The sequence below is a fragment of the Mustela lutreola genome, chromosome 3 (genome assembly GCF_030435805.1).
Source record: "Mustela lutreola isolate mMusLut2 chromosome 3, mMusLut2.pri, whole genome shotgun sequence".
NCBI lineage: Eukaryota > Metazoa > Chordata > Mammalia > Carnivora > Mustelidae > Mustela > Mustela lutreola.
In genome coordinates, this window is record NC_081292.1 from 8,848,544 (window position 1) to 8,863,454 (window position 14,911).

General features: G+C 47.1%; 1 protein-coding gene across 1 annotated transcript in view; it reads right to left on the reverse strand.

Annotated features, from left to right (window-relative positions):
* TG (thyroglobulin) overlaps window positions 1-14,911 on the reverse strand; it is a 235,908-nt gene that overhangs the window by 122,909 nt on the left and 98,088 nt on the right. The window lies entirely within an intron of this gene.

Genomic DNA, 14,911 nt, shown 5'->3' on the forward strand with positions numbered 1-14,911 from the left:
GCCAACACCTTGATCTTGGACTTCCCAGTTGGTGGCATTTTGCTCTGACCGCCCTAACAGACTACAGTGAGTGAATAGTCAGCAAGATCATCCTTTCCCTGATTCGCCAAGAGCCTGCTGTGACTCACTTTCCTGTTCTGACATGGAAATGCCAATCCTGATGATAATTCTTACCATGTAAAGACATACACATCCCAATGGCTAATGTGAATATTAAGCATTTCCTATTTATTAGACCCAGTGCAATGTGCTGCTGTGTTGTCCTATTTCCTCCACAAACAGCCGTGTTCACAGAGGTGAACCAGAGAGGTCTCACCCCATTCTTTGAAGAGGGGTCATTCTGGAAACCCCTGGCCTGGCTGGTTCTCGCTCTCACCTACTGCCAAGTCTGGCTTCGGGTAAATTACCTTCTAAGTTTTTTGTTGTTGTTGTTTTTTAAGATTTTATTTTATTTGAAAGACTAAGTGAGAGACAGAGAGAGGGAGAGAGAGAGAGAGAGAGGAAGAGAGAGGGAGAAGCAGACTCCCCACTGAGCAGGGAGCTGGACATGGGGCTCAATCCTGGGACTCCGAAATCATGACCTGAGCCAAAGGCAGATGCTCAACTGACTAAGCCACCCATGCGCCTGTACACTCCAAGTTTTAAAAGTTCTCTTGTCTTAATCCATGTATTAGAACAGTTATGTCTCCCATGTCCCAGGGCCGTAGTCTGCTACTGATGCTTCTAGGTTTCCGGGGGCGCTGGGGGTAGGGGTAGAGGCCGCTCGGGCTGGTCCTCTCCCCTCTCACCACACATCCCTGACGTGTGTCAGGGCATGAGAAAGTCCGTGGGCCCCCGACAAAGGATAAGTGCTGAACGGATCTCTCCCTATAAACGGATGTGCGCACAGGAAGTGCTCAATGACATTTATTGAAGAGTTGACACCCTGCGTCTCAGCCTCCAAAGCCAGAGCTCCTGCCTCTGGGCCATGCTGCTCCATGCACTAAGGCATCTATGCTATCGCTTCTAAAATAGGGCATTTTCAACTAAATCATGAGCATCAATAGTCTTGATGCGACTGTTTCCACCCCCTCACCTCCCTGGTCAAGACGGACACACAGTGGGCCCCAGCTGAAGGCATGTGGCCCAGGAGGACCAGAAAAGACCCACTGAAGTAATTCAGGGATTTGGGATAAAGCACAGAGAAGACAACAAATCTTTAGGCCAGGCCAGGGGCCAGCAAGATTTTTCAGTTAGAGGCCAGATCATAAATATTTTAGGCTTCTCTGGCCGCATTTGTTCTCTGAGTTTTAGTAAAGATTTTATTTATTTGAGAGAGGGAGTGAATGAGAGAGCACAAGCAGAGGGAGAGGGAGAAGCAGGCTCCCCACTGAGCAGGGACCCCCCCCCCCCACACCAGGCTCAATTCTGGGACCTTGGAATCATGACCTGAGCCAAAGGCAGATGCTTAAATGACTGAGCTCCCCACCCCTGGTGCCCCTCATTTGTTCTCTGTTGCATTCTTCTTCACATATTTTTATAGAATCCTTTGAAAAGTCTGTGGCCCTTCTCAGCTCACAAGTCCTACAAAAACAGGCTGCAGGCTACGGCTTGCCAATGCTGGTCTAGCAGGGTCATGGGTTCCGACTGCACGGGGCCTGATGGACTGGTGTGTGGGGTCTACGTTCTGGGAATCCCAATTGCAACAGGCTACTTGATGGGGAGTTTTGTGCTTTTTCCGAAGATGAGTACTACTCTGGGAGATGCCATCTGGAAGGCAAAACAGAGTGCTTTTTTGACGTGCTGATAATTGTGCTTCCTAACTTGGCGTGTTAACGTCCTTTTACACAATGGTGATGATTCATTTGCCTTGTTTTCTAAAATTTGTTCTTATTTGGTAGAATGAAAACCTGGCAACCATGAACTGTCCAAGAGCACAAGGTAAGCCTCCAATCCAAGAGCAGAACATAAGCCCTCCTGTCTTCTCCACATCCGTGTGGACTTTTCCCACTCCAGATCCAGCCTCCTGCTGCTCCCAGATCCCTCATATTATGTCACTGCTGTCACAGATGACCCTTGACCCTGCCTTTCCCCTCCTCAATACCGTGTCCAGGAAACAAGGGCCATAACCATGGCCATAATACCTCCTTCCCCTGCTTTAGGTCACAGCCTCCTGACTATGGAAACTTCTAGCCTTCCTTATTAACTACCCTCAACTGCAGATGCCTAGTCATTCTTCCACATTCTTGAAATTCTTTTCTATAATTTTCAGCTCACAATTATCATTTCCACCCCAACTCTTGCTAAAATCTTGGGTGACCTTTTCATGTACTAGGAAAGCCAATGGCCCACTCATCACTCTGGTCTCAGCTTCCTGACCTTTTTGGTCCTGGAGATATTTATGTCTACTCATAAAAGCCAAGAATTTCCACAGTCACATCTCATCCCACCAAGGTGCTGAACGCCATGCCATTTAAGACTTGGTTTTTCACACTTGAACCCACCTAAAGCAGCTCCTAACTTTCCCTGGGATTCTACTCTCTTCCCCCCATCACGTTATCCTTTTTACTGGTCTAACGTAAGCCAGGCACCCAATGGTCCATCTTGTCAACATTCCTTTTGCCACTCTCTTTACCTTTCTCTCCTCCCACCTGGATTAATCCAAGGAACTGCTTTCTTTGCAGCTTAGCTTGATCAGCTGAGCACGACTAGAGATCCAGATCCCAATATCTGGATCCCCAGCCTCACCTGAACTCTCAACGCCTTGACACCTTAGTCCTTGCCTCCTTCCGGTCTCTACAGCCAGCATCCCTGGTGCTTACTGCTCCCTCCAGGCTCAGTAGGTGGCTGACCACTTCCTTCCCTCCCAGAGAAAAGAAGACTGTCATCAGCACCGGCCTCAACCCTGGGTCCCCCTCTCTGCTCTCTATGCACCACCCCACCTTTCTCCCTCTCTTCCTCCTAAATGGAGAAAGGATGGTTGTGGGAGCTGGTTCCACCACCTGTGCTCTAGAACTGGCTCTTTCTCACCCCCTCAGGGGCATCGATAAACCAGTGGTACCTCCAGCCCAGCCTCACTCCCATCCATCCTCTGCCTTTGGCCTATCCCTGGACACACACTTTAGTCTTAGCATAGAAACATACTCAAATTTCCCCTGAAAACAACATGTTACTCTAACCCATGGTTTTTTAACTCGGGGGTTGGATTTCAGGGATTGATTTCCCTGCAAATGTAGGCAAAGTCTGGTATTATGGAGGGGGATTCTGCTTCAATACATCTTCAGGGGTTCCTTGTTACCTAAAAATGGTGTTTACCAGCAAATGTGCCATCTTTCTTTCTTAGCTATTAAATTCATTCTATTTCTTCAGAGCCAACATACTTGGGAAAAGTTTACAATTTCCACTTTCTCAAATCACTACTTTATAGCTCTTTCCCGTACCACCCCACTACATTTGCAGAGTGCTTTCCTTGACTAACTCAATGGGTGTCACGGTCCTTCCCCATCTTCCTTGAAATTGCTGGTCACGTCTCTGTCCCCTGGTCTCCATCACACGCCACACCACCAGCATCCCTAATACCCTCCTCCTGCTCCTCTGGTTTCTCTTCTGCTCTTCCTTTCAATGCTGCTGTTCCCCAGGGGTCTGTCCTTGACCTTTTCTGCTTATATCCAATACACTCCCCACAAGTCATCTCACTCTCCCCCCCCCCACTTAAAATACTGACACATTGATAATCATCCCAGTATCTCTGGGCCAGAAGCTTCACTCAAGCCCCATGCTGAGACAGTCATGTTTACTGGACCCCTCTAAGCAGATACTACAAGGCATCCCAAACTCAGCAGGTTGAAAACTGAAGGCTTACTCTTACTTCCATCCTCACCCACAGTCTTCAACCAGTTCCTTTCTTACATATTCTGTCTCAGACACTAGCACCACTACCCATGGGACTGCCCAACCTGAAATGCCAAATATTGCCTGCGACTTGTGTTCAAGTAGACTGAATGTCCATCTAGTAAGAACACTATAGAAGGAAAGTTAAAATAAACGTTCTTTCAAGTCTAAATTTCAGACTCTACCATTGTAAGTGGCTACTCTCCCTGGGGTAACACATCCCATCTGAATTTCTAGCAAAAATAGGGCCTCCAAGCATCCTCCCAATCTGTCTGCTGCCTCCCTTAACTACCTCCTCAGCCACATCTCTCACCCACTACTCCCTACTACCCTAAACTCACATCTGGCAGTCTAGCAAATCACTCTATATTATAGGACTTTGTTCACTACTCCTTTCGTTCAACATGCACTTAAAAATGAAGTCAGTGTATTCATATAATCAACGCCTACCATCCTTTAAGACACAATACAGATGTCTCTTTCTATGCAAATACTTCTAAAACTTCTACCTCACCACCACCAACCTGTCCCACTAATATATCTACTCTTCTACAAACACACAACATTGCAATTTTCTTGTTTTCTATCTCTCTATTAAATTATTAGCTCCTGGAGATCAAAAGCTCTACCTCAAATTTCATTGCTTCTCCAAGACCTATCATAATAGTATATAAAACTATGAACAATAGAAGCAGTAATATAGTTGTAAGTGGCATTTAAGTGTTCCATGTGCTGAGCAGGAATGATAATATCATGATTTTGCATGAACTACTCAATTCATGAATGTGTATAAATGAATTAATTAATCAAGTTCATTAATTAATAAAGAAGAAATAGGATACCAATTTTTTCTTTATAAAGATGAATACTATAATCACTCACATACCCCAAGACCTCAATAAATAATTAGAAGAGTAGATCAATTAATCACCTAGGAAACAAATAATGGTCTATCAGTTTACTATTATCTCACTTGTATATGGTGCATCCCAGTTCATAAGCCTTTCCTTTCCTCTGTAAGATTTAATCACTATGTGCTTTGGTTGTATTAATATTACTATTTTTCAAGGGACTAAACTGAAGCTCAGAGGTGGTGAATGACATGGCCACGGTCAAAGCTCATGGCTGGCAAACCAAAGACTTGACCAAGACTGACCCCTCCCAGTCCCCACAGCTACCCCTTTCTCCTCCTGACTCAACTTCAAACATAAAGTGGTTCCCTTTAGTGGTATGAACTTCATGGGCAGAGATTTCCAGAGACATCTAAAATGGTCCAGCATCTGTTGAGGTTATGAGCTGTGGGTTGGTGAATAATCATCTTCTACACCACTCACTTCAAAGACACTGCTGGAGAAAATTTCTAACTAAGAAGAAGACATACACATGAAACAGGACTTGGAGCCATACTCCCTTCATATCCTCCTAACAAATGACTAAGTTCATCACGAGCAAAATTCCTACTGAAAATGCAAAGGCTCAGGTTACATCTGACTTCTCTCTAAGAAGTTTGACTCATATCAGGTAGACCCTTTCAAATCCTCCCCATGATACCAAGGCAATCTCGAAGACAGTACAAGTATACAGTTTTCTGAGAGCGTGTAAACTCCTCTTTCTCAAGGTCATTGTGTGTGATTCTGGGTTCTGAGTCTACCTGTAGAAATGCAGGGACACAAATGCATATGGAGACCCAACATGAGCCAAGCAAAATAATTCCAATAATGCAGAGGTCTGTCTTGGGATGCTTAATAAGAGCATCAGGCAAAGGCTAGCCTGATCTCTCAGTGGACCATGGGTCATGGGCCAGGTCATACAGCTGCTGTGGACCCAGCAAGTCAGACTCCCGAGACCGCACTCAGACCCTCTGCCCCCCTCGCCTCCAGGGACCATGGCAGGAAGGGCAGCTGTGGCTGTCACCATTATCAGGTACCTACTGTGTGTGTCAGACCTTGCGCTGAGCACTTCCTGCCGTGACTTCATCCAAATCTCACAGTCACTTGAGGATGCAGGAACATTAAGAAATCTGCCTTCAGGACAGTCAGGCTCAGAGCAGTGGCATGACTCGCACTGGGTCATACAGACTAAGAACAGAACTAGAATTGAAACCCAGATTCACCCAAAGCCAAGGTTTCTCTGCTTCACTGCTTCTATTTCTACAAACATCTGCCAAAAACCTATTGCCTGTGTGTAAGTTATCGCAAAAACAGAAAACCAAAAGCCACACCTTAAAGCATAACTAAGCCAAACATTAGAATCACAAAAATAGAAAACTCAAAGGGAAACTTAGAGGACACGTAAGCCACATCCTCACGCAGCAAGGGCATCTTCAACATGCTTGAATACTCCAGTGGCGGGGAGCTCTTCCCTTCAGTCTCCATCACAACAAGACCAACAATGTCTTTCCCTTCCATCCTCTGACCCCATCCCCCGCTCATGACCCACTGCCCCCCCCCCATGATGCCAGATGCCTCATCCATACTGAGACTATCCCTCGGTCGCTCCTGGCTCTTGAGCTGGGCCCTCTCACCTCCTAGACTTTGCACATATGGAGGGAAGGTGACTGCTTCCATCATAAATCAAATCCAGTTCCTCCAAGGAGGTCAGGGAATTCAGCAGAGACTCAACAGTGGGGAAGAATAAATGGGAAATGACCAAAGGATCATTAAAATGAAACAAAACGTTATATGGCATTAGCTACTTACAACCAAGTATTGGTATTTTTAATCAACAGTTAATATTATTATAACCCATGAAACTAAAGGAAATCTGCCACTGTCAACGGATTGCATTCAGGGATGGTTTAATTTATAGTCAGCTACATAGAATGAGTGAGGGGCTCTAGGAAAGGCAACCTGTCTAAAATATTCCCGCCAAATACTTGATAAATGATCTGAGAAATAAAAGTTTTCTGGTTTAGTCACTTGTTAAAATGGGAAACCTCTTGTAAAAAATATCATATTGACATAATATCAATCATGATCACCTTAGTTTGAATTATTTTGTTAACTCCATTAGGTTTGACAAGAGTTCCCTAGCAGGCCCCTAGGAAATGAAACAGTAAATAAGCAAGGTGCTTCTACTCCATCTGGGTTAGCTAATCAAGGCTGATTTGCGGGTGGGATGGACATTCCAGAGGGGAGGCATGGTGCCGAGAAGCATGAAGTTATGAGTTTCCCAGAGTGGGCTGAAGGCCAGGAGTAAGAAGGGAGAGAAAATCGGGTGAAACCAAAAGTCAGTTCCCTCCACCTCACAGTTTCCACTGGGTTCATTTTTTTAATCACATGGTATCTGATTGATTCCAGGCTAAAAAAATACCTCCTATAGGTTAGTAAGAGATCTGAGAAAAATCTTTAAAGCTAAAGCCAAAACGACCAAACACAAAAGGCAGTTCCTAGTTGGCATATTTTCCTCTTGGCTTTATCCCTCTTAAATTTGATTGAACGAATCCTTGATGGGCGAGATACAAAACTGATCCTATCTGAGGAGGAAGTTTCTGAGGAAAATCCTAGGACCTCAACATCCCCTAAGATCTAACAAGGGTTCAAGACCCAATCCTTCAGCAAACATTAATTAAGTGCCTCCCAAGCTCACTATGGACAGCTGCACAGGTTGTACACTGTATAATCATAGGGGCAGCATCATAAATATTGCCTTTTAAAAGGATCCCTTCAAACTGGCCATGCTTGACCTAAGTTAGCTGTTTCAAAAAAGCCAACCTTCAGCAGACACTGGATAAAGCAATTTTACATGTAATATCTCTTAGAAGCTTCATAACACCTCTTTGATGTAGGCATCCTCATCTCCATTTTACAGGTGAGGCTGCTGAGACTCAAAAAGTTCTTTAAATTGGTCAAGATCATACATCTAAGGAGCGGCCAAGGAAGGGCTCCCATCTCTTGGTGGCTTCCAACACTCTACACCCTTTATTCCTTCTTCCAACAAACATTAATTGAATCACTATTAGCTTTAAGTAACCTAGAGTAGACGGAATATACACATATTCAATCTAACAATTATAAATGAAATAATATCAAGCATCTACTGTAGACCAGACACTACGTTTTGTGTGAAGGATCAAGCTGTAAGTTCCAAATTCAGTTTCCGGGAGCACAAAACCTAGCAAGCAAGAAGCAGTACACTTATTTATTCATTAAATACCTCCTGAGGGCTAACTAGGTACCAGGCAAATTTCTGGGGTCTGAGACTACAGCGGCAAATAAGACAGATGAAGCCTCAGCCCTGTGCATTTTCCCTTCTGGAGGAAGGGCAGACGGATATTCGAGAAGTAAACAGGTGAGAAGATTTGACAGCAGACAACAAAGCCGGGTGAGGGGTGGAGAATAAGATGTGATGTCAGCTCAGAGCGGAAGGTGATCAGACCCCATAGAGGTGCCCTAGGACACACATTTCCTGTTTTCCTTCTACCTGCCATGGCTGTGTTCCCATTTCCCCAGCCGTGCCCTTGTGTTTCTCGGCCCCTGAGTTTCAGAGGAGAGGTCCAGGAGGGGCTGCTAGGGGTCCAGGAGGGGCTGTGCCCACAGCACGCTCATCCCTGCTGATAGCACTTGGTGAGGCAGCACAGTCCTGTGCCAGAGAAGCGTCCCAGCTGCATGCCCTGCTCGGACAGGGGAATTGGTCCCTGGGAGATGGGACCCACCCCCAGACAGCTGTTCTCATGGAGTTGCTACACACTGAGCCGTGAGCTCCCTTGACAGGGTGTGCACATGCACGAACTCTGCATATTTGGAAAGGAGACGCACATTTTACACAAGTTTTTGGAGTGGGCACCTGCTCACCTGGGCCTTTCAGCCTGAGGACCAAAAGGATTAAGAATTCGCCCCTGCCTGGGTTATTATGTCACCAGTCTCAAGGCTCAGTGGGAAGGCGACAATGCACCTGCAGTCTTTAGTGGCCCCCACTGCGTCCTCAGGTTGCCCCCGATGAGACTACTACAGTCTGCCCCCTGTAGTGCACGCTGTGCCGTCAGGAACGAGCCGGTCTGCCCTGCCGTTGCGGGTGCTGCTGACCCCTCCAGAGGGTCGTGCTCACGTCAACATGTGACCAATGTGAGGGCACAGACATTCTAAAGATCAACCCAGCATCCCTGAAAGGGAAGCTGAGACCACATTGTAGCTTATCTTCTCCTCTGGCCAGTTCTGCGCCTTCCCTTTCCCCCTCCCACCCCTGCGGGTACCATTCCCTAAACAAGGACCTGCACACCTAACCCCTTCAGAGTCTGATTCCGGGGAAACTCAGCCGGCAACAGTGAGCACATGCAGGCGGGAGACTGTGTTTGAACCCGAGCTCTATCATTTACTAACTGTGTGACCTTGGACTTCTCTGACCCTTGGCTTCCAAATCTGTGAAATGGGTATAATCATACACAACCCATAGGGCAGTTGCGAGGGTTAAAGTAGGGAAAGCACTTGGCACAGTGATTGACATGATATCCTAATACTCAGGAATTTTTAAAAGAGGGGCACCTGGGTGGCTCAGTCGGTGGAGCATCCGACTCTCGATTTCAGCTCAGGTCATGATCTCAGGGTCATGGGCTCGAGCCCTGCATCAGGCTCCCTGCTCAGCAGGGAGTCTGCTTGAGATTCTCTCTCCATCTGCCCCTCCCCCTGCATGCACTCCCTGCCTCCTCCCTCCCCCCCATAATATATATAATCTATATTATATATAACATATATGTAATCTCTCTCTACATATTTATGTGTGTGTGTGTGTGTGTAATTTTATAGCTTTTCCCGATGTGCATTAATGGCTGTGACTTAGTAGGGCCATGTTCTCTCTCTGCCTGTTTCCTCTTCCATGAAAAGATGGGCTTGGGCTTGTGAATTATTACTGACATTTCTTAAATACTCACTTTATCAGGTTCTGTGTGGAACATTGTCCTTTACTTATTCGGCAACACGAGCCTCCTAGATTCGTCTGTCTTATTTTCTACCATCATCCCCATTTCAAAGAGGCAAGCGGAGGCAGCACAAGGCTGAGAAATACGGTCCCAGACATCAGTGGGTGAGAACGGGAACAGGACTGGAAGCTGGGTGGACGGACTTCAAAGCCCGAGGCCGTGCCGTGTCCCGTTGTTTCCCTCAATTAGACGATGTGCACGCTCCCGGCCAGCACTGACATTTTCTGGGATCACACGACTCTCTGGCTTAGTGGAAAACATCTGTAGAAACGATCAACTGAATTCCACCAGCCCGCTGGCACCGCGATGGGAAAAGACAGGGGCAGACCAAGCGCAGCCCAAAAGGCGGTTCGTGCCTCCGCTCCCATCACCTGAACTTCAGGCTCTCGGCTGTCTCTGAGCTCTAGCCCGTGGGGAGGAGAAGCACCAGAAAGCTGGGCAGGGCCCACGGGAAGGAGTGGAAGGAGGCCTGTTTCTCAGCACCACCTCGCACCCTCCCGGCAGGGCCACTCACAGCCCTCCGCACCTGCTGCTCACGGGGGGCCTCGCGCTCAAGGGCTGGCATTTCCTAAGGAGCATTTTCAAGTGTCTCAGGTGGCACGAGCTTAGAATGCAGATACAGATCCCCAAGGCCTCATAGTCTATGTTTTCCTCTGGATTGCAAGCCCAGTACTCCGTGTTTGGGCATGCAGGAGAGGGGGAGAGAGAAGCCCTCCTACAGCAGGCTCTGATGTCTGAGCGGGTGATTCCTGGTAACCCCAAGCACCCTCTCGGGATGGGTTGTTGTGGGTCTTTTAAAAACAACGGACATTTGTCTGTTATAAAGACATCTTTAGTGCTCCACTTGTTTTTTTTTTTTTTAATGTATATTTTTTCCCCAAAGAGTAAAATGGTGCTCTATACAGAGATGACACAGCTGTCCCCGTTTTTCCAAAATCAAGCCTGTCCATCTGCCAATGCATCGCACTCACAACCCCAGGGGAGGGTCTTCGGACAGTTTTAAAGCTCACTGTGCAACCGTGTAAAGACCTTCGGGGATGTGTGGGACCCAAAGCACTCTATTTCTTGGGCCCTGTCCCCCATCCAGCCTCTCCCTGCCCCTTGCTGATCCTGGGATCCTGAAGGACTTCCGTTTCCCTGCATATGTGAGGCCAGTGCTCACCCTGGCCTCTCTTCATGCACCCCCCCCCCCCTTGCAAAGGGTGCTTTCTATTCCTACCTTGGCATCTGACAAATGCTCAATCCTTCTTTACGACCCAGTGTGGCCACGGTGCACCTGTGACATTAGCCCTGCCTGTCTGCAGTAAATCTGGGGGGAGCGCTCTTGAACCCCCTCTATGGTAAGTGGTTCATCTCCTTCAATTCTGACTTCCTGCACCTTTCTCCTAACCAAAAGTCAGGCTCCTCTGTACTCGAGACCTCCAACATGCAGCACAGTGCCTTTTCTGGAACGTAAGTGAAAATTCTGAATCCATCACCCTAGAAGTGGCATTCACACAGTCACTGAACCGAACCGCACTGAAGTGAAGATGAGCCATTCCCTCACACATTTTTCTAACCTGCCCACCCTAGAGCTCGCTGCCACTTTGCTCTTCACCCATCCCCAATGATCCTCCGAAGTCTGAGTGCCGAACCTCGTACAAAGTCTCCTGCCAGCTCACACTCAAGCACAGGTTTCTCTCATGCATCTCACCTCACTGATGGCCCCACATCCACTGTATGGAAACCTCTCCAGTGTCTGAGTGCCCTGGGCTGTTTCATGCCCCTGGGCCTTTGCACACACAAACCACTCTCTGTGAAGGAAAGGCTTTCTGAAGCTTGGCCCACTGACAAACTCCCGCCATCTTCAGACCAGCTCGTGTGTTCAAAACCTCCCTGGGACAACGTAAAGAAAGTGCTCTAGTACATGGTATGCACCCCAGCCAGACATGTGGGAGCTCAGAAGCCCCCTTCCCCTTCACACCATCCCCACTGACCAATCGGTGTCTCAGAAGCCCCTCTTCAAAGAGGCTTTGATTGGGTGATTAAATACACAGACTCATCACAAGAAACAAGGCCAAGCATTAGACGTCCAGGCAAGTCTAGGACTGGAAATATGTATCTGTCATGCTTTCCAGAAACTCAAACCAACCAGACATTCTTATCTAGCTCAGAGAGGGGCCAGATGCATGGGGGCTCAAATCCCAGGTGTTCATTTAACCTCTCCGGCCCTCCACTACCTTATTTGAAAGACAGAACTTAGCACCATCTAAATTTCTCATGAGCATTGAATGATTTGTAAAATATTTGGTGTTTAATAAATATTTACTTTTCTTCCAGAACAGAAAGTACATAAAGATGAACATTTCATACATACATGGTGTGTGCACGCATGCGTGTGCACACACACACACTCACTCACACACGCACACACACACAATCCCTATCAGAATCACGTTGGCATCTCAATACCATGGAGGCAGAATTGTGCGCTCCCCCTGATTCCCACCAAAGGAACACACCCGGACTCCTAATTCCAATTTGGGAACTCTAAGCACAGATGGAATGCCAGCTCTGACATCCCTCCTGCTTCCAAATCACACTTGTCAAAATCACACTTGTTTAAAAATACTGTGACAGGTCATTCTGCCTTGGAAAGCCCCGCTCCGATCCACAGCCTGCGTGCGTGAAGGGGGAAGCGAAAGTCTACGTCCTCTTCTTTCTCGGGTGGGGCCTTCAAGTCCCAGGACTACAGATGATCACGAAACCAGCATGGAAGCACTCTCGTCACCTGAGGGCAGACGTGCTCTGATTTGTTCGTATCGCACAGTACACATCTGACATTCAGAGACAGAAATGAACTCACTCACTGCTGGCGAGGGTGCCACTAGGAACAGCTGTTGGAGACCAATGTGGCAACACGAACCTGGAGTCTTAAAATACAAAGTTGTCAAGGGGCGCCTGGGTGGCTCAGTGGGTTAAAGCCTCTGCCTTCGGCTCAGGTCATGATCTCAGGGCCCTGGGATCGAGCCCCGCATTGGGCTCTCTGCTCAGCGGGGAGCCTGCTTCCTCCTCTCTCTCTCTGCCTGCCTCTCTGACTACTTGCAATCTCTCTCTGTGTCAAATAAATAAATAAAATCTTTAAAAAAAAAAAAAATACAAAGCTGTCAAACCCAGTAATGGTGCTTTGGAGAATGTGCCCCTGGGAGGTAACCTAGATGTTGGGAAGAGCTTTATGTACTCAGGGATTCACTGTGGCACTTCTGTACTGGGGAAGCGTCATAAACAATCAAATGTCCAAAAATAGAGGAATGAGTCACTGAAGGGCAGCATGTCTACCTGGCCGAAGAGTACAGAAACCATTGCTAATTGACACCGACCTGTCTTTACCTGCTTCCTCCTCACCAGATGGGAAGCATCGTGACAGAGGAATGAATGAATGAATCAATCAATGAATGAGTATACATGTATGAACAAGCATATTATGCATACGTGAATACATGATTTAGAGCGATCTACAATAATTTGGAAATATACACAGGATGCTCTATTCGTTAAAAGCAAAAGAGTAACATTGTGGAGAGCTTACAACTACCTGAGACCACAGAATAAGCCTAAAGAGATTAGAAGCAAATACAGCAATGTTTGAACCGGCATGACTTCTATGTAACTCTGCGATTTTTGTCTTCTCTGTTTCTGCATTGTTTGAATTTTCTACAACTAACCGATATTAAAAGAGGAGATTTGGGTCTCTCGAGAATTGGGTGAAGATCAAATGCTTAGCTCAGTGCTGAGGACAAAATGGAGCCTTCGCTAAGTGTTAAAAGTTTCAAAAGAGACTATATTCTCGCATTTAATTAAATGCAGCACAATTTCTCTTCTTTCCCTCCTACAAAATGAAGTAAGTAAAGGGAATGAGCAAAGAGCAGGTAAGGGAATTGAACACATTTTTCAGGGGGGAGAGGAGGAGGGAGGTGTGTTAACAGTCATGTCAGCAGGGAGAAGCTAATCCCCAGGTGTCTGCAGAGCACCTGTGTGACCTGTCTGTTCCACGGGCACCCCAGGAAGCCCAGGAAGGACGAGGTGTCATGGAAGGCAGGGGTGGAACATGGGTCTGAAGCAGAACTGTGAGCCACCCACACACAGTGACTGGTAATGGAAACAGAAGAACGTTCCCACTCTGTGGGGCTCCCCCGTGAGCCATATGTATGTGGACAGAGCAAGTAATACTCACTCTTGTTTTGACCCAAGTCCTGACATTACTACATGTTGCAGATGAAGGGGGAACATTGGAAAGGGTGATAAACGAGAACCCTAAGTCCTCCCCATTCAAGCCAGGAGCCCAACACTAGCTTCCAAGACGGATAAATCAAGGAATAGCAGGATCCCCGTGTTATTAGGAATCAGAGAGACCAGAAAGAGACTAGACACCTCTAAGAGTTAAACGTGGTAGGCTCTGGGAGCAGAAGTGGCAGGTGGTAGAAGTGAGACAAGGAACCAGTTGGGTTTTGTTAAACCATAAATCTTTGAGGACAATTTGATTATTTCAATTGCTTTTACATTATCTTGATAAAAGTTGATATCAACCTTGACCACAGTCTGGCTGGGAAATGTATTCCCTGCTTGGCCTTGGGTGTGTCAACCAACCCCAAGCAACCCCCTCCCCATCCACCATCCACGACGTGGTAAATGGTGACTCCTACATCACAGCACTTCAAAAAGCGGCCACCATGCAATACCTATACGACTCTCACACCCAAAGTCCTAGACATAAATTCTTCAACTGTTTAGACACAGGTACAATTCGGTAGAGAATGTGCCGGAAAAAATATCCACATGTGCATACGATCTCCAAAGTGAGCTCTTTGAACTTGGTGGAAGCAGCTCTCACAACCTGGGTTGTTGAGGACGTTTACACTTTTAGCCACAGCCTTGGCTAAGTGATACCCTCCTACACAAGCTGCATTCTGTCTCTTCAGCCAGGATCTTAATGACAGGTGTCTGGAGCTCCTCAGACATCATGTCACAGGACGAGAATTAACGTCGTCGCTTGGGCCCTTGCAGTCATTTCCTGACTTAAGGAAGGCAGAACCAGGATGTGCACCAAGGCCCACGCTCACCTGCCCTGAGCTCTCCCCAGTCCCACAC